A 23,959-nucleotide genomic window follows, 5' to 3' on the forward strand; every position below is an offset into this window, starting at 1 on the left:
AGCAGGCATACAGCTATCTATTGGCTGCCCTCCAAAATAGCCTAGCAAGCCATTCAGATTTATTAGGGATGATCAATAAATGCTAGTCTTGTCAGTGATGCTCACATTCCATGAAAAAAATTAAAAATTTTAGCAGATTAGAGCAAAGGAGTTACTTTGGGGCACCAAATTAAAAGCAGATTACTGTACAGAGCAGGTTAGTGTACAGATAGTCATCAGGGTAAATTACAGAAAACAGAATAGGTTAGTATAAAAATTAAAACACAAAATAGGTTAGAGTGATGGTCAGAATCGAGAGAATAACAGATTATAGAACAAATTGGATTTAGATTTAGAATGCATTGTGTTATGATGCAGCAGTTGATGTGTGCCAGGTGGATCAAAACCACGAGGGAAACTTGATCACATGGTCACAACGGTTTTGCAATTTCTATTCATTTCAAGGTGCGCGCCCTGAATTCAGAAGTAACAAGTCCACCAAGACTTTAGAGATTTTTTAGAAAACTAAATTAAACATTTCTTAACAAAGGAATAGATTTCAAGCACATACATAGATCTACAAATTACTATCATTATAACTCCTAAAACCCGTAATTAATCTGGCTTCCAGTTTCACCCCCGTTAAGGCAACGTTAAAAAAAATTAGATTTAAACAGATCAAGGCAAGTCAACTCAATGTCCTGGACAATAGAATTCAAAGTGGCTTTTCCCAGCTTTGGTTTCTGTAGACAGCAGGCTCGATGCACAAACACTAGAGGCTTTTAACACATCTGATAGATCTTATAGTGCCCCCCCGACACATAGCCTCTTCTCTTTTATACATGTTTCTCCCTTTTAATGTAAATCCTATTGTTCCCATATATCTTTGGAACTTCATTTCTCATAATATAAATCTTTTCATGGTGCTAATATTATCAGTAACCTTTAGGAAAAATAAGCACACTGCTTGGCCAAGCTCCTCTGGCTAGGTATAACATCCTATCTCTTTGAAATTCAAACTACCCTGATTTATCTAAAAATGCAAATTCTCCTCACATCACAGTCTAAGACTTCAGCCATATTTACGTATTTAGCATTTCAAACCTAGCTTCTTTTGATGAGTCAAAGCCTCCAGACCAGCTGTCTCCTGTTCAATTACCACCACCACCAACCGCCCCCCCACACACACAGAAACTAAATTCCACTATTAATCTATTTTTACAATAATTATAATAATATTATGAGAATTATTATACTTTTGTGACAATTGACAATTTTAAGATTAAGATAAGAAGAATGGAGATTAAAATGCAGGGTTGGATCAAGCACATACATCTGAAAACAGGGGATCAGTTCAACATATTTTAAAAATAAAGGTTTCCCTTTTGCCTCTTGTTGCAATCACTGATCACAACTTACAAATTTAAAATGAACAGTTTAACATCAGATCCAGTGTTTTTAGATAGAAGTGGTGCAAGATTTTTTCAAAGTAAAAACAAAAAGCACAAGTAGATCGAGCTTTAAGAGTAGCTTATTTTTCTTTGCAGTGTAAGTGTAGAACAGGACAGTTATGCCTTGAATCTTGAATTACAAATAATTCACCATTTGCATATTTAAAAAGGAACAGTCTTCATGAAAAAAATTCTGTTTTTTCCTGTTGTAATGGTGCAATGATGTAGCTAACTCCAAAACACATTATCACATTACTTGAGCGTAATATTACAACAAAATAAAGCATAATAATATCATGCCCAAATGAAATAAAAATGACATTGCTAAATACACTGTGAGGAACATAATGCCTCATTAACTTTAGGCAGAATGTTAATATATACACACAGATTATCTAATATATTTAAAGCAAAGGCTACATTGTGCTAATACATCAATACCAGACATGCATTGCCACATACTTTTGATCCTGTTTCACAATTACGTTTTCATACTTTTACCATCTTATTCTCAGGATCGTTCCACCGAGACGGCACAAAGGATAAAAAAAAAAAGAAATTTGTTTTGATTCCATATACTCTTGTTTAATTTCTTTTTTTTTAAATGGATAAATAGTTGAACTAATAAAATGGCCACCACTGACCACATGATATTAGTTCTGGAAGTTTCTGAGCAGTTTTAAAAAATGGACAAAGGCTAACACACCAAACCCCTGGAATGTAACACTCTTTGCATTGTTTCAACATTCCAGCCAAGCAAACACGAAGGATAGTGGATGAGACATCTGCATCAGCCGGTTTTGGACAAAGGCAGAGATATATAGAACCATAGAAAAGTTACAGCACAGAAGGAGGCTATTCAGCCCATCTTGTCCATGCCAGCCCGAGGACACCCAGGTTCACTTTCTAATCCCACCTTCCTGCACCCGGGCCATAGCCCTGCAGTTTACAACACTTAAGGTGCAGATCCAGGTACTTTTTAAAAGAGTTTAGAGTTTCTGCCTCTACCACCAACTTGGGCAGCGAATTCCAGACACCCACTACCCTCTGCGTAAATAAGTTCTTCCTCATGTCCCCCCTACACATTCTGCCATTTATCTTGAATCTATGCCCCCTGGTTCTAGAATTCTCCATCAAGGGAAACAATTTTATCCTGTCCACTCTATCTATTCCCCTCATAATTTTGTACACCTCAATCACATCACCTCTCAGCCTCCTTTGTTCTAAGGAAAATAACCCCAACCTATCCAATCTCTCCTCGTAGCTACACTTTTCTAACCCTGGCAACATTCTTGTAAACCTCCTCTGCACTCTCTCCAGAGCTATTACATCCTTTCTGTAATGTGGTGACCAGAACTGCACACAAAACTCCAGTTGTGGCCTCACCAGTGTTTTATACAATTCCAACATTATATCCTTACTTTTATAGTCTATACCTCTGCCACTGAAGGAGAGCATTCCATATGCCTTCTTTACAACCTTGTCTACTTGAACTGCTGCCTTCAGGTACCTGTGTACTTGTATGCCAAGATCTCTCACTTCATCTACTCCCTTAGTATATTCCCATTTATTGTGTAATCCCTGTAACTGTTTGACCTCCCTAAATGTATGACCTCACACTTCTCTATGTTAAAATCCATCTGCCACTTTACCGCCCACTCCACCAACCCATCTATATCGTTTTGGAGATTATGGCTATCCTCTACACTATCCAGTACTCAGCCAATCCTTGTGTCATCTGCAAATTTCCCAATCGTGCCCTCCATGTTCATGCCCAAATCGTTAATATATAACACAAACAGCAAGGGTCCCAGCACTGAGCCCTGTGGAACGCCACTTCAGACAGCTTTCCGTTCGCAAGGGCATCCATCGACCATTTGTGACTCATCTCCAATATTGTGCTAATAGTTCTACAGTTACCTGCACAAAACTAATGGGTCTTAACAGGGGGCCTTGTTAGCTGAAGAGCTCACCCTGAAAAAACCCTGTCACATGACTCACACTTAAGCTTGAGCTGTTTGATTGCTATAATTAAACAGCTTTTGCATTTTATCTTCACTCGCTCTTTAACCTTAGAAGAGAAACAGATCTCCAGGCTCTCTCTGCCATTTAACATCTAACAGAGCAGCAACAGAGCCAGGGCTCTGATCAGGTTTTAAATTACCTGGCCCTAATCTACACTGTGTACTACTGGAACATCTGAACTTCTCTATCTGTGCCTGGGAGACTAATTCATCTCTACATGCCTTCTTCCATCGTGGAAATCACTGCTTCTTGAAAAAGCGATCACTCTTCAACTGTTTCAGTCTACTAAAACCAATACACCATTGGACTTTTTGATTCTGGTCTCTTGACTCATGTGAAACCATAATTCTTATTTTTATCATGGTCTTTGCTCTGAAGCCCTTTCTTTCCCTTATCCCTCTCTTATTGTATGAATGCAGAAAGGGACGGCGTTGCGACACCCCTTCTCACATTTTGGGTGTGTGTAAAATATACTATCCCTCTTATTTTACCTTATCTCAAGTTTGTGTGGGTTATTAATAGAGGATTGGATCACTCCAAAAATTGAAGTATTGTGGAAAATACACCACCACTTATAAATGAGGCAGTCAAAAATCAAAAACATCTTTCTATTTACGGATGGGTGGTGAGTGGAGAAATCAGCGTTGTTCTAAATTAAATCCCCTCCTGTCTGTAACAGAAAATTGTGAGCTCACATCCAGGATGAATCCAATTTGTATTTGACCAGAGTCCAAGTTAAGAAATGAGCACAGTTTGATATAAAAGAGCCAATTGGAAGCTAAGAGGGAAACTTAGTGGCTGGAACAAATTTTAAAATACAAGTAACTTACCACAGCAAATTCCTTTACTTTAACATTAAGAAAATGGCAATGTTTGATGCCCAGATGGGAATTTAAATGGTAAATCTTTGGCAGTCCTTAGCACAGGACAATTGAAAGCTGTAGCTAAGAAAGTATAGTTAAAATTGTCCAACAAAAATCAAACCAAGTGAACCGATCCAGTTGTTGGTAGAATGTTTGGATCTCATATTACCAGAACAATTAGATGAAGAGCACAATCATCATTCTGAATCCCCTCCCCTAGGCAATTATGAGCTGGAAAAGCTTAAATTGCAGCTAGAATTTCAGGAGCGGGAAAAAGAGAGAAGCTTAAGAGAGGGAAAGAGAGAAAGGGAGGGAAGAGAGAGTAAGGGAACAAGAGAAGGAAAGAGAATTGCAGCTCCGAAAATTGGAAATGGAGCTAGCAGCTCAAAAGGAGAGAGCGAGAGAGACAGCTGGCCACTGTAAGGGAAAATCTCTCTCTCCCCGGGCACCCCTTATCACCCTAACCTAGAACCATTCACTGAGGCCCCTAAGTATGCAAGATTCCTTCCCAAATTTGAGGACAGTGATGTGGAATCATTTTTTTTTTAACCACCTTTAAGAAAATAGCAGGACAGCTAAAATAGCAATCAGGATCTGAACATTTTTAATTCAAGGGCAGCTGTCAGGAAGAGGCCAAGGGGTCCACTCCATGCTGCCTTCTAATGTGTCCATGAACTATGAGCATATTAAGGCTGCCATCCTAGGTGTCTAAGAGTTAGTACCGGAGGCATACCACCAGCAATTCTGGAACCCTCGTAAGAAGACAACACAAACCCACACTGAGTTTGAATGGCGGAAACAAATTGCGTTCGACTGATGGATGAGACCCCTAAAAATCCCACGCACTTATGAGGGTATGCTTGAGCTACTACTGTTGGAGGAATTCAAGAACTGCCTAGCCTCCAACCCACAAATATACCAAGAGGAACAGAGAGTCCTCACAGCCAGGGGTACAGCTGTCACAGCAGACGGCTATGACCTCACCCATAAGCCTGGAAACTCAGGCAGATCCTTTTCCAAACCATAACCCTGAGCATTGGAAGGATAAGCAGTGCGATCTAGATAGGAAAGGCCCCCCACCCAGAAAAGAAACACAAAAGAGGGTGCGAGAAGGCCCCAGGCAGTCCAAAAAGAAAACTCCCAGAGGCCAGTGTTCTTATTGCAACAAAATAGGCCACTTCAGTCCTGAGTGCTGGAGATTGCGAGGTAAGCCTTTTGGACTAGTCAAACTTCACATGAGTAGTCCCCTGAAGAACTTGCCTTTGGGTGGTGCAGCAGGGCAGGCAGAGCCTCTCGCTACAGAAACTTACCCTTTGGAGGGCATGGCACTGTGTGTGTCTGAGCTGGATAAACTCCCAGAGAGAGTTTCAGGAGTTTTGTCCTTTCAGGAACCATGGACCCCTACCGTCCCAAAATGTGAGCAAGTCCCATGGTAATGCTCCGGGATACATGGGCCACTCAATCCTTAACATTGGAGGGAAATGCTGGGAACCAATACCCCGTCCTTGCTCCTGATCCCGCCTTCCCTGTGATTCCCCTCTTGCCATCACTTACCTGTGACATGGGATCCTGCAACAATACTAGATCGTGGTGGGTGTCATACCAGCAACAGCCACCAGTGGCATCGTCACCCAGTGGCAATGCCATTCAATAGCTGTCGGCCTCTGATTAGCCAGCAGTTCTCAGCAGGTGGTACTTCAGCCCCTGGGATCCTTGATCTTGAAAAGCACCGCCATTGTACAGCACCTGAGTGGCACTTAATCCAGCAGGTCTTCCCCAAAGGAGGCGATAAGGGTGCGCCTGCTGGCTCTCCAAACAGTGGGCAAGACCCTCATCAACTCCATTAAATCCAGACCCAGAAACCAGCCTCATGAATCTATCACCTTCCCTTAACTCAAAAGCAAATTCTTATTCACTTCACACTCCCACTGCCTCAACCCCTGTCTTTCCTGTCTCCTGCTCAGCATTCTCTTTTCCCTCATGTAAAGTGGTATTTAGCTGTTATTCTACATATATTTAGCTGCTCTGAGAAAATCATCAGAATGGTTCAACAGTTCCATGACAGCATGTTCACATGTTTTCTGGATGATAGTGAGTCTTCTCACCCATTCCCAGTCACTAATGGAGTGAAAAGCAAAATACTGTGGATGCTGGAAATTTGATATAAAAACAGCAAATGCTGGAATAAAGCTCAGCAGGTCTGGCAGCATCTGTGAAGAGACAGAGTGAACTTTTCGAGTCCGTATGACTCTTCTTCAGAACTGCAAGTTAAATGGAGTTAAACAGGGCTGCATGCTAGCGCCAGTACTCTTCAGCATGTTTTTCTCTGCCAAGCTTTCCGATGCCTTCCATGATGGTGACCCTGGCATCAAAATCATACACCACATGGATGTGTAGCTGCTCGATCTGAGACAACTCCAGGCAAAGACCAAGGTCAGACTTGATGTTTTCCTGTTTGCTGATGACAATGCAATAGAAGCTGGTTCTGAGCTGGTCATGCAATATAGCAGAGACTTGTTGTCCAATGCATGTGACAACTTTGGCCTTAATCAGCATGAAGAAAACTGAAGTAAGTACCCTGCTCCAGTAAAGCTCTATTTCAAGTATCCTTGTCCTTCTAGATGCGAGGGGTTGGGGGTTTGGAAGGTGCTGCCTCAGGAGCCTTGGTAAGTTTCTGCAGTGCATCTTGTAAATGATACCCACTGCTGCTACTGTGCATCGGTGTTGGAGGGAGTGAATGTTTGTGGAAGGGGTGCCAATCAAGTGGACTTTGTACTGGATGTTTCAGTCCATGATGAGAACCTGTCAGCAGTGGATAAGTTCATTTATCTCAATAGCACAATCCCTCAAGCTGTCTATATTGAGGTCAAGGCACATACAAGAATTGCCATAGCAAGTGTAGCCTTCGGCAGACTTCAAATATCAGTCTGTGAATGAAGAGGAGGAAGTCTGCCTACAAAACTGATACTTTTTTTATTCATTTACAGAATGTGGGTGTCGCTGGTTAGGCCAGCATTTATTGCCCATCCCTAATTGCCCTTGAGAAGGTGTTGGTGAGCTACCTTCTTGAACCACTGCAATCCCTGTGGTATAGGTACACCAACAGTGCTGTTAGGTTGGGAGTTCCAGGATTTTGACCAAGCGACAGTGAAGTAACAGCGCTAAATTTCCAAGTCAGGATGGTGAGTGGTTTGAAGGGGAAATTCTAGATGGTGGTGTTCCCATGTATCTATTGCCCTTGTCCTTCTAGATGCGAGGGGTTGGGGGTTTGGAAGGTGCTGCCTCAGGAGCCTTGGTAAGTTTCTGCAGTGCATCTTGTAAATGATACCCACTGCTGCTACTGTGCATCGGTGTTGGAGGGAGTGAATGTTTGTGGAAGGGGTGCCAATCAAGTGGACTTTGTACTGGATGGCGTTGAGCTTCTTCAATGTTCTTGGACCGGCACTCATCCAGGCAAGTGGGGAGTATTCCAACACAATCCTGACGTGTGCCTTGTAGATGGCGGACAGACTTTGAGGAGTCAGGAGATGAGTTACTCGTCGCAGGATTCCTAGCCTCTGACCTACTCTTGTAGCCACAGTATTTATATGGCTAGTCCAGTTCAGTTATTATTGTGAATATCTAAAATTTAAACTGCCAATGGGCAAATACTCTGTAATGGGGACCATCTGATCCTCCGGTTTAAATCATTGGCTTGTCATGATTCCGACTCTCCTCGCAATAAAAACCCAGGAAAAATTAGAAGGGTTAAAACCACTTCTACCTCTTGAATAACTATAATACTGACCCCTGCACACCCCACCCCCAACCCCTGACTACTCCCCGCCCACGACTACCCTCCTGACTACCCCCAACACCCCAAAGCCCAACAACCCATCTGACCCCCCAACTATCCTCCCATCTGTCCAACTATCCTCCTGACCCCATCGCCTACCTCCCTACATGCCCAACTATCCTCCCTACCCCATGACTACCCTCTTGTCCCTTCCGACTAGCACCCCCCACCAAGTACTTCCTAACATTCCCCCAACACCAGACTCCTCCCTCACCCTCACAACCGCCCTCTCACAACCCATATATCCCTCCACCTCCCCACTAACCCTGACTACCCCTCTACTTCCCATTCTCCAACTAGCTCCTGACCCCCTGACTATCCCCAACTATCCAACCACACCCCAACCCCCCTACCTACCTCAGGCTACCCCCCACCCCGACTACCCTCCCAATCCCCCGAATACCCACCAACTAGCTTCCCCACTCCCCCAATTACCCACTCAACAACCCCTCCTGACTGCTCTCCTAACCCCGATTGAGCACCTGAACCCCAACCCGCAACCCCCACCCCACCATCTACTCCCACCCCCCCCCCACCCCCCCCCGCCATCCTACCCACTTACCTTACACACTTATTTCCTCTCTGGCTTTTCAAAGTGCATTTAAGCACAGGGAACTTTAAACGTATCTGTTTTGTGCCATATAAACTGGTCATGGCTTTACTTCCAACCCTGCTCGACTGCACTGAAGGCCTCAGGGACCCGCTGTGCTGCACTTCTTTCACCAGACCCGAGTGAGTAGGTCGAGTGAGAAATGTGCAGCTCCTGACTAAGTTAAGTAAAAAGAAGTGGAGTGGCAATCCAACTGTGATTGCCACTCCTCGGAAGCTCTGGCCCCATTTGTTTAACTCTTTTGGATATACAATAAAGTTTGTTTTTGTTTAAAAATGTGAAATCTTTTGTAATTCTGTCAGTTAATTTCTGGGAGTTTGACTTTCTTCTTTAAACATTAACAGTCCCCAACAAGATTGTAACAAAATAGAGCATTAGTCCTACACACTCTAGTTTACTCATGTGAGACTTGAACTGTGTGTCAGCAACATACCAAGAAGCTTATCCGTTTCTGCTTGAGCTGCCTTTGGAAGCTTCTGAGGATCAGGTGGCAGGACAAAATACCAGACACTAAGGTGCTCAACCAAGCTGGCATCTACACCATATTGAGACAGTCACAACTGATTCAGGCTGGTCATGTAGCCAGAATTCCTGACACTTACTTATCAAAGCAAATCTTCTGTGGAGAGCTTGAATCTGGAATGCGCGCTCATGATGGTGAAAGGAAATGCTACAAGGACACTTGGAAGGCTTCACTTTGGAGTTTTGTTTGAGTTCAAGTCAACTTCAAACCCTGGGAGAAGCTGGCCTAGCATCACTGCATCAGGCACATATCAGAGGCATTGAGAAAACGAAAGAAAAGGAAATCCCGAGCCAGCAACTGGTCCAAAACCTCTGCCGTATTGCTGCCGCATTTGCAGCAGAACCTTCCAGGCTCAGCTTGGCCTTAGCAATTACCTACATATCCACCTGAACCAAATGCTCCGGATGATGAACATGGTCAGCTTCATCTCATCAATGTTGCATTCACAGGGGGTGGGCAAACAGTTTGCTTCTGTATTGAAACCAGGATTTAATTGCACAATTTCCTGGTTCTCCCTCTAGCTCTTTCTCACCACCTAACCAAAGAAACATAGAAGCATAGAAAATTTATGGCAAAGGCAGCGGTCATTCAGCCCATCGGGTCTGTGTAAATCAAAGAGAGTAAATCAGCCTAATCCCACATGCAAACTCTTTGTCCATAGCATTGTAGGTTATAGCACTTAAGTTGTCATGTCCCTAAGATATGAAAGGGATCGTAAACTGTTTAAAATTAAACCTTACCTAAACTGGACTCTGCTGAACCAAAGGATGGCTGCTACAGGTCACATCATTCAAGATTGACCAACCTTCTGGAAATTTCCAAACAGCAATAACAAAACAAAAACAACCATCATCGGAATGGAATCTCACACATCTCTTCACAGAGGCATTACAATAAATGAAACTAGGGGAGCAGCAGATGGTCAGTCTCTCCAGCCTAAACTATAACAAAGGGAGTGCCACTGAAATTCATTATCCCTGCAGAGACGTTAAGAGCCACCATTTATCTCATAAGGCAGACAATAAATTTGACCAGAGGCACAGAAACAGCTTGTTAACCTGCAATTGCCTCATTAATGTGCCATATCACATAATCCAAGCTTCTGGCCTTTGAAATGCTTCCAATATTACATTTCTAGACTCATAATTCAGCCTGATGTACCTCCAACCTGCAAGATTCAACAGCAACCTGCAACAAATCTTAGCCACTCGAAGCCTATTTATCTGGAAGCCTCTGCTCATTGCCTGCCTAGCATACCAAGTCTATGTTCAGCAATCTCATCCTGGTGCATAGCCATCCATTTAAAAGAAATTCTGTGTTGCTTTCAGCCATGGACACAATGGAGCTGGAGCTTCTCAGTAAAAGAACCCTCTCCGGACTTTGACTTTCTACACTCTGGAAATCAAGTTAACTGATATCTATTTCTGTGTTTCTTTCCCACTGTAAAATTATTCATAGTTGTAAAACTCTTTTCTATGCCCCTTAGTCTGTATGAGTGTGAGCGTGAGTGTGCGTGCGCGTGCTTGTGTGTGGTTGTGATCACCCACCCCAGGTTTGAATGCATGAATAAATTAACCTTCTGTCAAAGGGGGAACATGCCACTGCTTGTTTTTAAACCATTAAAAACACCTCTGCTTACAGGCAGACGGCAAGAGGATAAAAGAGTTCAGTTCACCTCTCGTGTCTGTAACAAAGTGCATTTCCAAGTAGTTTTAAATGTGATGCAGGTTTCTGCCTTAACTTTCCTTTCCACACTATCCTCTGCATGAAAACTCTCTTTTCAACTCCCCTCTAATCCTTCTACCAAACTACTTTAATCTATGCCCCCCGGTTATTAATCTCTCTGTTAATGGAAATAGATCCTTCCTATCCACACACTAAGACCCTCGTAATTTTATATATATCAATTAAATCTCCCCTCAGCCTCCTCTGTTTCAAAGTAAATGATGCCACCCGATTCAATCTTTCCTCATTGCTAAAATTCTCCATTCCTGGAAACATGCTTGCAAATTTCCGATAAAAACAAAAAAACTGCGGATACTGGAAATCCAAAACAAAAACAGAATTACCTGGAAAAACTCAGCAGGTCTGGCAGCATCGGCGGAGAAGAAAAGAGTTGACGTTTCGAGTCCTCATGACCCTTCGACAGAACTTGAGTTCGAGTCCAGGAAAGAGCTGAAATATAAGCTGGTTTAAGGTGTGTGTGTGGGGGGGCGGAGAGATAGAGAGACAGAGAGGTGGAGGGGGTTGGTGTGGTTGTAGGGACAAACAAGCAGTGATAGAAGCAGATCATCAAAAGATGTCAACGACAATAGTACGCCATATGAACACACTCGACCTCTCCCTCCAGCAGCACCGCCGTACCCTTTTTCAAAGCTGCGCATGCCCCCAGTTTCATTTTATCCTTCGGCTCATCTGACGCCTCAACAAGAAACTTTTTCTCTTTCTCTCAAGTGCTAAGGAACGCAAGCTCCAACAACTCATCGACACCAACACCCATCTAGGACCCTCCACCCCTGCCTTTCCTCCGTCCCCACCCTTTCTTCCAGTCCCAACCCCAGCCGTGTATTCACTATACCCCCTGACCTTCCCCTCTCCGATGCTGAACGTTCAGTGCTCAGCAAAGGACTTAGTTTCATACCCTTACGCCCTCACCTCAATGAATTTCGGGCTCGGCATGATACTGAACTCTTCTTCCGCCGTCTTCGTCTCCGGGCTCACTTCTTTGGGCAGGAGTCCTCTCCCAGTTCAACGGATCCTTTTACCCATCTCCAATATTCTCCCTCCACCTGGACCCCTCCCTCTGGATTCTTACCTTCCCTCGATCTTTTCATTGAGAACTGTCGGCGCGACATTAGTCGTCTCAATTTCTCTGCTCCTCTCACCCATTCTAACCTGTCTCTCTCTGAACTTACTGCACTCCATTCTCTCAGGTCCAACCCTGACATTGTCATCAAACCCGCTGACAAGGGTGGTGCTGTTGTTGTCTGGCGCACTGACCTCTACCTCGCGGAAGCTGAGCGTCAACTCGCAGACACTTCCTCCTACCTCTCCCTGGACCATGACCCCACCACTGAACATCAGGCCACTGTTTCCAGGACTGTCACTGACCTCATCTCCTCTGGGGATCTCCCTCCCACAGCTTCCAACCTGATAGTCGCCCAACCTCGGACGGCCCGCTTCTATCTCCTACCCAAAATCCACAAACAGAACTGCCCTGGTAGACCGATCGTCTCAGCTTGCTCCTGCCCCACAGAACTCATTTCTCGTTATCTTGACTCCCTTCTCTCTCCCCTTGTCCAGTCCCTTCCCACCTACATCCGTGATTCCTCTGACACCTTACGTCACATCAACAATTTCCAGTTCCCTGGCCCCTACCGCTACCTCTTCACCATGGACGTCCAATCCCTCTACACCTCCATCCCCCACCAGGATGGTCTGAGGGCCCTTAGCTTCTTCCTCGAACAGAGGCCCGAACAATCCCCATCCACCACTACTCTCCTCCGTCTGGCTGAACTTGTTCTCACGCTGAACAATTTCTCCTTCAACTCCTCTCACTTCCTCCAAATAAAAGGTGTGGCTATGGGTACCCGCATGGGCCCCAGCTATGCCTGTCTCTTTATGGGGTATGTGGAACATTCCTTGTTGCAGTCCTACTCCGGCCCCCTTCCACAACTCTTTCTCCGGTACATCGATGATTATTTCGGTGCCGCTTCATGCTCTCGTCAGGACTTGGAAAAATTTATTAATTTTGCTTCCAATCTCCACCCCTCCATCATTTTCACGTGGTCCATCTCTGACACTTCCCTTCCCTTCCTTGACCTCTCTGTCTCAATCTCTGGTGATAGACTGTCCACCAATATCCATTACAAACCCACCGACTCCCACAGCTATCTCGACTACAGCTCCTCACACCCCACTTCCTGTAAGGACTCCATCCCATTCTCTCAGTTCCTTCGCCTCCGTCGCATCTGTTCCAATGATGCTACATTCAAAAACAGTTCCTCTGACATGTCCTCCTTCTTCCTTAACCGAGGTTTTCCACCCACGGTCGTTGACAGGGCCCTCAACCGTGTCCGGCCCATCTCCCGCGCATCCACCCTCACTCCTTCTCCTCCCTCCCAGAAACATGATAGGGTCCCCCTTGTCCTCACTTATCACCCCACCAGCCTCCGCGTTCAAAGGATCATCCTCCGCCATTTCCGCCAACTCCAGCATGATGCCACCACCAAACACATCTTCCCTTCACCCCCCTTATCGGCATTCCGTAGGGATCGCTCCCTCCGGGACACCCTGGTCCACTCCTCCATCACCCCCTACTCCTCAACCCCCTCCTATGGCACAACCCCATGCCCACGCAAAAGATGCAACACCTGCCCCTTCACTTCCTCTCTCCTCACCGTCCAAGGACCCAAACACTCCTTTCAAGTGAAGCAGCATTTCACTTGCATTTCCCCCAACTTAGTCTACTGCATTCGTTGCTCCCAATGTGGTCTCCTCTACATTGGAGAGACCAAACGTAAGCTGGGCGACCGCTTTGCAGAACACCTGCGGTCTGTCCGCAAGAATGACCCAAACCTCCCTGTCGCTTGCCATTTTAACACTCCACCCTGCTCTCTTGCCCACATGTCTGTCCTTGGCTTGCTGCATTGTTCCAGTGAAGCCCAACGCAAACTGGAGGAACAACACCTCATCTTTCGACTAGGGACTTTACAGCCTTCCGGACTGAATATTGAATTCAACAACTTTAGGTCGTGAGCTCCCTCCCCCATCCCCACCCCCTTTCTGTTTCCCCCTTCTTTTTTTTCCAATAAATTATAAAGATTTTCCTTGTCCCACCTATTTCCATTATTAAAAAAAAAACCCACTAGAGCTATACCTTGAGTGCCCTACCATCCATTCTTAATTAGCACATTCGTTTAGATAATATCACCAACTTTATCTTTAACACCTATGTGTTCTATTGTACTATTGTCGTTGACATCTTTTGATGATCTGCTTCTATCACTGCTTGTTTGTCCCTACAACCACACCAACCCCCTCCACCTCTCTTGCAAATTTCCCTCTACCTTCTCTAGTGTGATTCTGTCTTTCCTTGTTTATTATTTGTTCATGGGTTTTGGGCATCACTGGCAAGGCCAGCATTTGTTGCCCCAAATTGTCATCGAGAGCAGCTTAGAATCAACCATATTGCTGTGGGTGTAGAGTCACATGAAGGCCAGACCAGGTAAGGATGGCAGATTTCCTTCCCTAAAGGACATTAGTTAACCAGATGGGTTTTTAATGACAATCGATGATAGTTTCATGGTCACCATTACTGAGACTAGCTCTCAATTTCATATTTTATTAATTGAATTTTCAAATTCCAGGAGCTGCTGTGGTGGGATTTGAACCCAGACCCCAGGACCTTAGTCTGGACCTCTGGACTTTTCATCCAATGACATTATCACTATACCACCGTCTCCCTGCAATGCAATAACGGTACACAATATTCTAGCTTTGGCCTAACTAGTGTTTTATATAGTTCTAACATAATCTCTCTGCTCTTATATATTATGCTTCAGTTAATAAAGTATTCCATATACCTTCTTAACCACCTTATCTACTTACCCAGCTACCCTAAAGGATCTGTGGATATGGACTCTAAGGTCCCTCTGTTCTTTATTTTTTTCTTATTCATTCACGGGATGTGGGCTTCGCTGGCTGGGCCAGTATTAATTGCCCATCCTTAGTTGCCCTTTAGAAGGTGGTAGTGAGCTGCCTTCTTGAACTGCTGCAGTCCATGTGGTGTAGGTACACCCATAGTGCTGTTAGGCAGGGAGTTCCAGGATTTTGACCCAGCAACAGTCAAGGAACGGCGATATACTTCCAAGTCAGGGTGGTGAGTGACTTGGAGGGGAACTTCCAAGTGGTGGTGTTCCCATTTATCTGCAGTCCTTGTCCTTCTAGATTGTAGTGGTAGTGGGTTTGGAAGGTGCTGTCTAAGGAGACTTGGTGAATTCCTGCAGTGCATCTTGTAGATGATCCACACTGCTGCTACTGTGTGTCGGTGGTGGAAACAGTGAACGTTTGTGGATGTGGTGCCAATCAAGTGGACTGATTTGTCCTGGACAGTGTCCAGCTTCTTCAGCGTTGTAGGAGCTGCATTCATCCAGGCAAGTGGTGAGTATTCCATCACATTCCTGACTTGTGCCTTGTGGGTGGTGGATAGGCTTTGAGGAGTCAGGAGGTGAGTTACTCGTTGCATGATTCCTAGCCTCTGACCTGCTCTTGTAGTCACAATATTTAAATGGCTAGTCCAGTTCAGTTTCTGGTCAATGGTAACCCCCAGGATGTTGATAGTGGGGGATTCAGTGATGGTAATGCCATTGAACATCAAGGGGCGACGGCTGGGTTCTCTCTTGTTGGGGATGGTCATTGCTTGACACTTGTGTGGCGTGAATGTTACTTGCCTTTTGTCAGCCCAAGCCTGGATATTGTCCAAGTCTTGCTGCATTTGGACATGGACTACTTCAGCATCTGAGGCGTCATGAATGATGCTGAACACTGTGCAATCATCAGTGAACATCCTCACTTCTGACCTTATGATGGAAGGAAGATCATTTATGAAGCAGCTGCAGATTGTTGGGCCTAGGACACTACCCTGTGGAGCTCCTGCAGTGATGTCCTGGGGCTGAGTTGACTGACCTCCAACAGCCACTACCATATTCTTTTGTGCTAGGTATGACTCCAAACAGCTTAGAGTATTCTCTCTGATTCCCATTGACTCCAGTTTTGCTAGGGCTTCTTGATGCCACACTCAGTCAAATGCTGCCTTGATGTCAAGGGCAATCAGTCTCACCTCACCTCAGGAGTTCAGCTCTTTTCTCCATGTTTGAACTGAGGCTGTAATGAGGTCACGAGCTGAGTGGCCCTGACGGAACCCTAACTGGCCATCAATGAGCAGATTATTGCTAAGCAATTGCCGCTTGATAGCACTGTTGATGACCCCTTCTATTACATTACCGATAATCAAGAGTAGACTGATGGGGCAGTAATTGGCCGGGTTGGATTTGTCCTGCTGTTTGTGGACATTCCTGGGCAATTTTCCACATAGCCAGGTAGATGCCAGTGTTGTTGCTGTACTGGAACAGCTTGGCTAGGGGCACGGCAAGTTCTGGAGCTGAAGTCTATTACCAGTACTATTGCCAGAATATTGTCAGGGCCCACAGCCTTTGCGGTGTCCAGTATCTTCAGTCATTTCTTGATATCACATGAAGTGAATTGAATCGGTTGAAGACTGGCATCTGTGCTGCTGGGAACTTCCGGAGGAAGCTGAGATGAATCATCCACCCAGCATTTTTGGCTGAAGATTTTTGCGAATGCTTCAGCCTTACCTTTTGCACTGCTGTGCTGGGCTTCTCCATCATTGATAGGATAGGGATATGTGTGGAGCCTCCTCCTCCAGCGTGTTGTTTAATTGTCCACCATCATTCACGACTGAATGTGGCAGGACTGCAGAGCTTAGATCTGATCTGTTGGTTGCGGGATTGCTTAGCTCTGTCTGTCACTTGCTGCTTATGCTGTTTGGCATGCAAGCAGTCCTGTGTTATAGCTTCACCAGGTTGATACCTCATTTTTAGGTATGCCTGGTGCTGCTCCTGGCATGCCTTCCTGTACTCTTCATTGAACCAGGGTTGATCCCCTGGCTTGATGGTAATAGTAAAATGGGGGATATGCCAGGCCATGAGGTTATGGATTGTGTTTGAATACAATTCTTCCGCTGCTGATGGCCCTCAGCGCCTCATGGATGCCCAGTCTTGAGTTGCTAGATCTGTTCGAAATCTATCCCATTTAGCACAGTGGTAGTGCCACACAACACGATGGGGGGCATCCTTAATGTGAAGGCAGGATTTCGTCTCCACAATGACTGTGCAGTGGTCACTCCTACCGATACTGTCATGGACAGATACACCTGTGGCAGGCAGGTTGGTGAGGATGAGGTCAAGTATGTTTTTCCCTCTTGTTGCTTCCTTCACCACCTGCAGCAGACCCAGTCTAGCAGCTATGTCACTTAGGATTCGGCCAGCTCGGTCAGTAGTGGTGCTACTGAGCCATCTTGGTGATGGATATTGAAGTCCCCGATCCAGAGTACATTCTGCACCCTTGCCACCCTCAGTGCTTTCCCCAAGTGATGTTCAACATGGATGAGCACTGATTGATCAGCATACCCTTCTCAGTATTGTAAGAATATGCTTTAATATTTGTTTAAATTTGCTGCAGAAATGAGCTGACTATTCTCAGAACATTTATCATACACTGCAGGAACCAATCAAAGTCTGCCAGTTGAGTGACTCAGAGGGACTGAGCATGACAGCAGTTGTGATACAGCCAAAGTATGAAATCTGGCTAAAAGCCCTAACTGGGATGATATTGTCCGGAGCGAGACCATCAACAGGAGAAGTTGTACTGGAAGGGGATCGGTTCAAGTCAGATCTAAGCAACCTGCAGTCAACTTAGTCTGACTAACTAGGGATAATTGTATGTTTTAAATCATTCTGTCTTGTGTTTTTGGCAATAAAGCTGTTGGATATATGTGAAATTGTGTCAGCTGTGATTCTCAATCTCTCAGACATTACAGTATCCTACCATCTCTTATGTATTCCCAGTTGTTTGCCCTGCCCAGGCGTATTAGCTCACATTTTTCTGGAATGAATTCCATTTGTTACTTTTCTGCCCACTTGACCAGTCCATTGATATCTTCCTGCAATCTGCAGGGGCAAAATTTTTACCTTGACGGGGAGGCGTGTGTCCAACCCTCTCAAGCATAAAATGACGCGTGTTGATATTGGGCAAGCGCCCCGATGGCAATGCGCAGTCGCGTGATATTTCAGTTGGCGGGCACACACGGGAATCGGCAGAGTGCCCGCCGACAATGAAAAGGCCTGTTAAGGCTATTAAAATCTTAATTAACTTACATTTTTTGCTGCCAGTCCAACCTTACGGTTGGCAGGCTGGCAAAAAGGCCAAGCAGCCTTTGTGCTTTTTAGGAAACCTCATCCACGGGCAGGAGGAGGTTTCCAAAAGCAAATAAAAAATAAAATAAAAATTTTTAAATTAAATTAATAACATGTCCCTGCTCACGTGACAGAGTCACATGCGGGGGCGTTTTATAACATTTTATCAGCCTTTATTTACTTTTCTGAAAATGGCAGAGCTGCCTCAGGGAGATTTGCAAGCCTGCACTCGCACAAACTTCATGCTCACACTACCCCCCACACTGCCGCCCCCCCCGCCCCCATAGGCAGCGCTAAGCACTGCCGCTTGCGTTTCTTGTTGGGCAGGCCTTTTGTGGTCTGGCCCCGACCACCCCCACCCGCCCCGAGCCCGCCCGACAAGGGCTAAATTCTGCCCCTACTTTCTTTCTCACTGTCAATCACATGACCAATTTTTTATATCATCCCCACTGGAACCAGAAAAACATTTATCAACTTTGCTTCCTGCCACTGAGCCAAACTTGCCACTTGCTTTTGGATCCCATAGGCTTTTACTTTTCCAGTCGGTCTGCCATGCAGGATTGTGTCAAGACCCTTGCTAAAATCTATGCCAGTGACGTTAAAGTTCTACTCTCATCGACCCTCCTTGTTTTCTCCTCAAGAAATCGAATTAAGTTAGTCAGATATGACCTTCCCTTAACAAATCTATGCTGTCTTTGATTAATTTGTGCATTTCTAAAGGACAATTTATAATGTCCCTCAGATCTTTTTCCAATAGTTTACCCACCACTGGGGTTAGGCTGACTGGCCTGTAATTACTCAGCCTTACCCCTTCCTCCCTTTTTAATCCCTACTTCCCAATTTATCATAATGTATTTCCAATGTCTTTCAGCCTTGGTGTACCCCATTCTACAGAGTTATATTTCCCATAGGTGACTATTTTTAAGAAATAAAACTTGCTAAGTAAAAGATAATCCTGCCAATTTAACCAAAATAATGAACAAAGCGAAGTATAGCTCATATACTGCAGGATGCTGAGAATGACCTCATGCGCAGAATCCCCCTCAGTGCCTTCTTGTGCACAATCCAGCAGGTCATCACAGGGTAATACTAGCACAGCTGTAGGATCAGGCACATGGTTAGGAATGTTGCTTCTTCTGCATAGATCTTGAAAGGGGAGGAAGAAAGTTATATCAATACAGAAAGAATGGAGTGAAAATGGCTGCAGCCAGATTCTGAGAATTGGATTCATCAGCAACTCAAAAGAGTCAAATGACATTCAAATTGATACCTGCTGTATCACTTCATTCTTCCAACCCTAAACCTTCCATCCAAATTGATGAGTAGCATTGATCACAAACAGCCTTTACAGCAACTATGACCCATGTCCCGTTGTTGGCAGCTCATCCATACCAACGATTGTGTTGGGATTGACTGAAAACGGTTTTGGATGTAATTAATATGCGGGTGACACTAGAGAAATGTTTACCTTTCTAATGCATTCATGTTTTAAACCTTTTCTAATGTGTAGCATTCTGGTAGAATTCTGTCAGTAACAATGACAAAATTATTGTAATTATTCAACAGTTCATGAACTTATCAAGAGACCAGTCAGGACCTCCTACACTCTTCAATAATTCCACTTTTTAAAGAAGCTTATTTTTGGAAACTCTTAAAATCAGCAAAAAGATATTACTTTTAATAAAAGTAGAAAATGCTGGAAATACTCAGCAGGTCAGGCAGTAGCTGTGGAGAGAGAAACAGAGTTAACATATTGGGTCGATGGCCTATCATCTGAACTTGGATAAGTTAGAAATTTAATAGGTTTTGAGTAAGGGTTAGATGAGACAAGAACAAAAGGACAGTCTGTGATCGAGTGAAAGACAGGAGAAATGGAATGACAGGACAGTTAGTTCCGCCCCACCCCAAACCCACCCTGCCTCAGCTAATGGATCAGTACTCCATGTTGAACACCACTTGGAGGAATCATTGAGCGTGGTAAGAGCATAGAATGTACTCTGTGTGGGAGACTTCAATGTCCACCACCAAGAAGGCTCAGGAGTACCACCACAGACCGAGCTGGCCAAGTCCTAAAGGACATAACTGCTAGACTGGATCAGCGGCAGGTGGTGAGGGAACCAACTAAAGGAATAACATACTTGAGGTCGCCCTCACCAACCTGCCTGCCACAGATGCATCTGTCCATGAGAGTATCGGTAGGTGTGACCAGCACACAGTCCTTGTGGAGACAAAGACCTGTCTTCACATGGAGGGTACCCTCCATCGTGTTCTGTGGCACTACCACTGTGCCAAATGGGACACATCTTGAAAAGATCTAGCAACTCAAAACTGGGCCACCAAAGGGCACTGTGTGTCATCTGCAGCAGCAGAATTGTACTCAACCACAATCTGTACCCTCACAGTCTGGCATTTCCCACACTCTACTTTTACCATCAAGCCAGGGGATCAACCTTGGCTCAATGAAGAGTGCAGGAGGGCATGCCAGGAGCAGCATTAGGCATACCTAAAAATGAGGTGTCAACCTAGTGAAGCTACAACACAGGATTACTTGCATGCCTAACAGCATAAGCAGCAAGTGATAGACAGAGCTAAGTGATTCCACAGCCAACGGATCAGATCTAAGCTCTGCAGTCCTGCCACAATCCAGTCGTGAATGGTGGTGGACAATTGAACAACTCACTGGAGGAGAAGGCTCCACAAATATCCCCATCCTCAATGATGGAGGAGCCCAGCGCATCAGTGCAGAGGATAAGGCTGAAGCATTTGCAACAATCTTCAGCCAGAAGTGCTGAGTGGATGGTCCATCTTGGCTTCCTCCGGAGGTCCCTAGCATCATAGGTGCCAGCCTTCAGTCAATTCGATTCAGTCCATGTGTTATCAAGAAATGGCTGAAGCCACTGGATACTGCAAAGGCTAAGGGCCCTGACAATATTCCAGCAATAGTACTGAAGACTTGTGCTCCAGAACTTGCCACGCCCCTAGCCAAGCTGTTCCAGTACAGCACAACACTGACATCTACCCGGCTATGTGGAAAATTGCCCAGGTACGTCCTATACACAAAAAGTAGCACAAATCCAACCTGGCCAATTACCGCCCCATCAGTCTACTCTTGATCATCAGTAAAGTAATGGAAGGGGTCATCAACGCTATCAAGCGGCACTTGGTTAGCAATAAGCTGCTCACTGATGCTCAGTTTGGATTCCGCCAGGGTCACTCACCTTCTGACTTTGTTACAGCCTTGGTTCAAAGATGGACAAAAGAGCTGAACTCCAGAGGTGAGGTGAGAGTGACTGCTCTTGACATCAAGTTAGCATTTGACCGAGTGTGGCATCAAGGAGCCCTAGCAAAAGTGGAGTCAATGGGAATCAGGGGGAATACGCTAAGCTGATTGGGGTCAAACCAAGCACAGATGAATATGGTAGTGGCTGCTGGGGATTAATCATCTTAGCTCCAGGGCATCACTGCAGGAGTAGTGTCCTTGGCCCAACCATTGGCTGCTTCATCAATGACCTTCCTTCCATCATAAGGTCAGAAGTGGGGGTGTTCGCTGATGATTGCACAATATTCAGCACCATTCGCGACTCCTCCGATACTGAAGCCGTCCATGTCCAAATGCAACAAGGCCTGGACAATATCCAGGACTGGGCTGCCAAGTGGCAAGTAACATTCACACCACACAAGTGCCAGGCAATGGCCATCTCCAACAAGAGAAAATCTAAACATTGCCCCTTGATGTTCAATGGCATTACCATCACTGAATCCCCCACTATCAACATCCCGAGGGTTACCATTGACCAGAAACTGAACTGGACTGGCCAGGTAAATACCGTGGCTACAAGAGCAGGCCAGAAGCTAAGAATCCTGCAGCAAGTAACTCACCTCCTGACTTCCCAAAGCCTGTCCATCATCTACAAGGCACAAGTCAGGAGTGTGATGAAATACTCTCCACTTGCCTGGATGAGTGAAGCTCCAACAACAGTCAAGAAGCTTGACACCATTCAGGACAAAGCAGCCCGCTTGATTGACACAACATCTACAAACATTCACTCGCTCCACCACCAACAAAAACTGGCAGTGCTGTGTACCATCTACAAGATGCACTGCAGAAACTCACCAAGGCTCCTTAGGCAGCACCTTCCAAAGCCATGGCCACTACCATCTAGAAGGACAAGATACAAGGGAGCACCACCATCTGGAAGTTCTCCTCCAAGCCTCTCACCATCCTGACTTAGAAGTATATCACTGTTCCTTCACTGTCGCTTGGTCAAAATCCTGGAACTCCCTCCCTAACAGTACTGTGGATGTATCTACACCACAGGACTGCAGCTCGCCACCACTTTCTCAAGGGCATTTAGCAATGGTGTCAAGAACATACAATAATTCTCATAATGTTATTGGAATTTATTGTAAAATAGAATAATAGTGGGATGTGTCTATGTGTCTATATGTGTCTGTGTCTGTGTGTGTGTGTGTGTGAGGCTTAATTGAATTAGTCAAGGTGCTTGGATCTAAGAAGAGAGGTTAGGTTTGAAATGTTAATTAGGTAAACATGGGGAAGTTTAAAAACATTGGTGTTAAGGGAACATTTGCATTTTTAAATATTGTTTAAATAAGACTATATTGTTTTCAAAGGAGGGATGAAATGTGTGACCTAGCCAGGTGAAGTTTAGAAAGAGCATGTTTATTTTTCCCAAAGATTACTGGTAAAACTTAGTGCTTTGAGAAGGTTTTATTTTCTTGTAGATAATCTCCAAAGACATAGTGAAACAATGGGCATTTGCATTCAAAGGGGGAAATATGTATAAAGGATCAAAGGCTGTGTGTCAGGGGAGGCATTTTTAAGATCTTACGAGTGTGAAAACGCCTTCAGCATCTATGCCTCAAGCTGCTGTCTCCAGGGACTGAAGTGAAGAGAAATCACTTTGAATTCAGCTTGTTCAGTGTATCATGTTTCTTTACTTGGGTCTTTTAAAATCTGTGTGACTTACTGTTGCCTTAACGAAAGTGTAACTGGGAATTAGATTGATTAGGGGATTTAGAAGTTATCAGAGTAGTAATTTCTAGATCTATGTATGTATTTAGAATAATTTCTCTTATTAATAAATGTTTAATCTAGTTTAATAAAATCCTATAAGCCTTGGTGGTCTTCTTACTACTGAATTCAAGGCCAAAATCTTCAGGTTGGCGTGTGAGGGTGGACCCCACTCGCCGACACGTAAAATGATGCGCGGTGACATCGGGCGTGCGTCCTGACATCACCGCGCATCGTTCCGATTTTCAGTTTGGTGGGCGTGCACTGGAGTCGGCTGCGCGCCTGCCGAACTGTTAGTGGCCTAGTAAGGCCATTTAAAAACTAATTAAGGTTGGCGAGCAGGCGAAGAGCCCAGGCGGCCTTCGCATCATGAAGGATTTATAAATCAAATAATTTTTTAAATTGAAATTCAATGACATGTCCCAGCTCAGGTGACGCTGTCACACGAGGGGACATGTCTGAAATGTTTTTTTCTTTATTTAAATTTTGCATAATGAAATTAAACTCCCTGAGGCAACTCCATGCCTCAGAGATTTCTGTGCTCTTTCGCGCACGAAAGAGTGCAGGCCCCAACTCAGCCTCCTCCCCCCGCCTGCACCGGGAGCGCTCAGCGCTTCTGGATGCACATCACGCTAGGTGGGCATT

The 23,959-nt window shown here is 44.9% G+C and overlaps 1 protein-coding gene across 1 annotated transcript in view; it reads right to left on the reverse strand.

Annotated features, from left to right (window-relative positions):
• The window catches only part of LOC121287201 (SPHK1 interactor, AKAP domain containing), a 145,239-nt gene that overhangs the window by 77,455 nt on the left and 43,825 nt on the right, over window positions 1-23,959 (reverse strand). The gene's annotated exons all lie outside the window — the stretch shown is intronic.

Source organism: Carcharodon carcharias, chromosome 2, assembly GCF_017639515.1.
Source record: "Carcharodon carcharias isolate sCarCar2 chromosome 2, sCarCar2.pri, whole genome shotgun sequence".
NCBI classification, from domain to species: Eukaryota; Metazoa; Chordata; class Chondrichthyes; order Lamniformes; family Lamnidae; genus Carcharodon; species Carcharodon carcharias.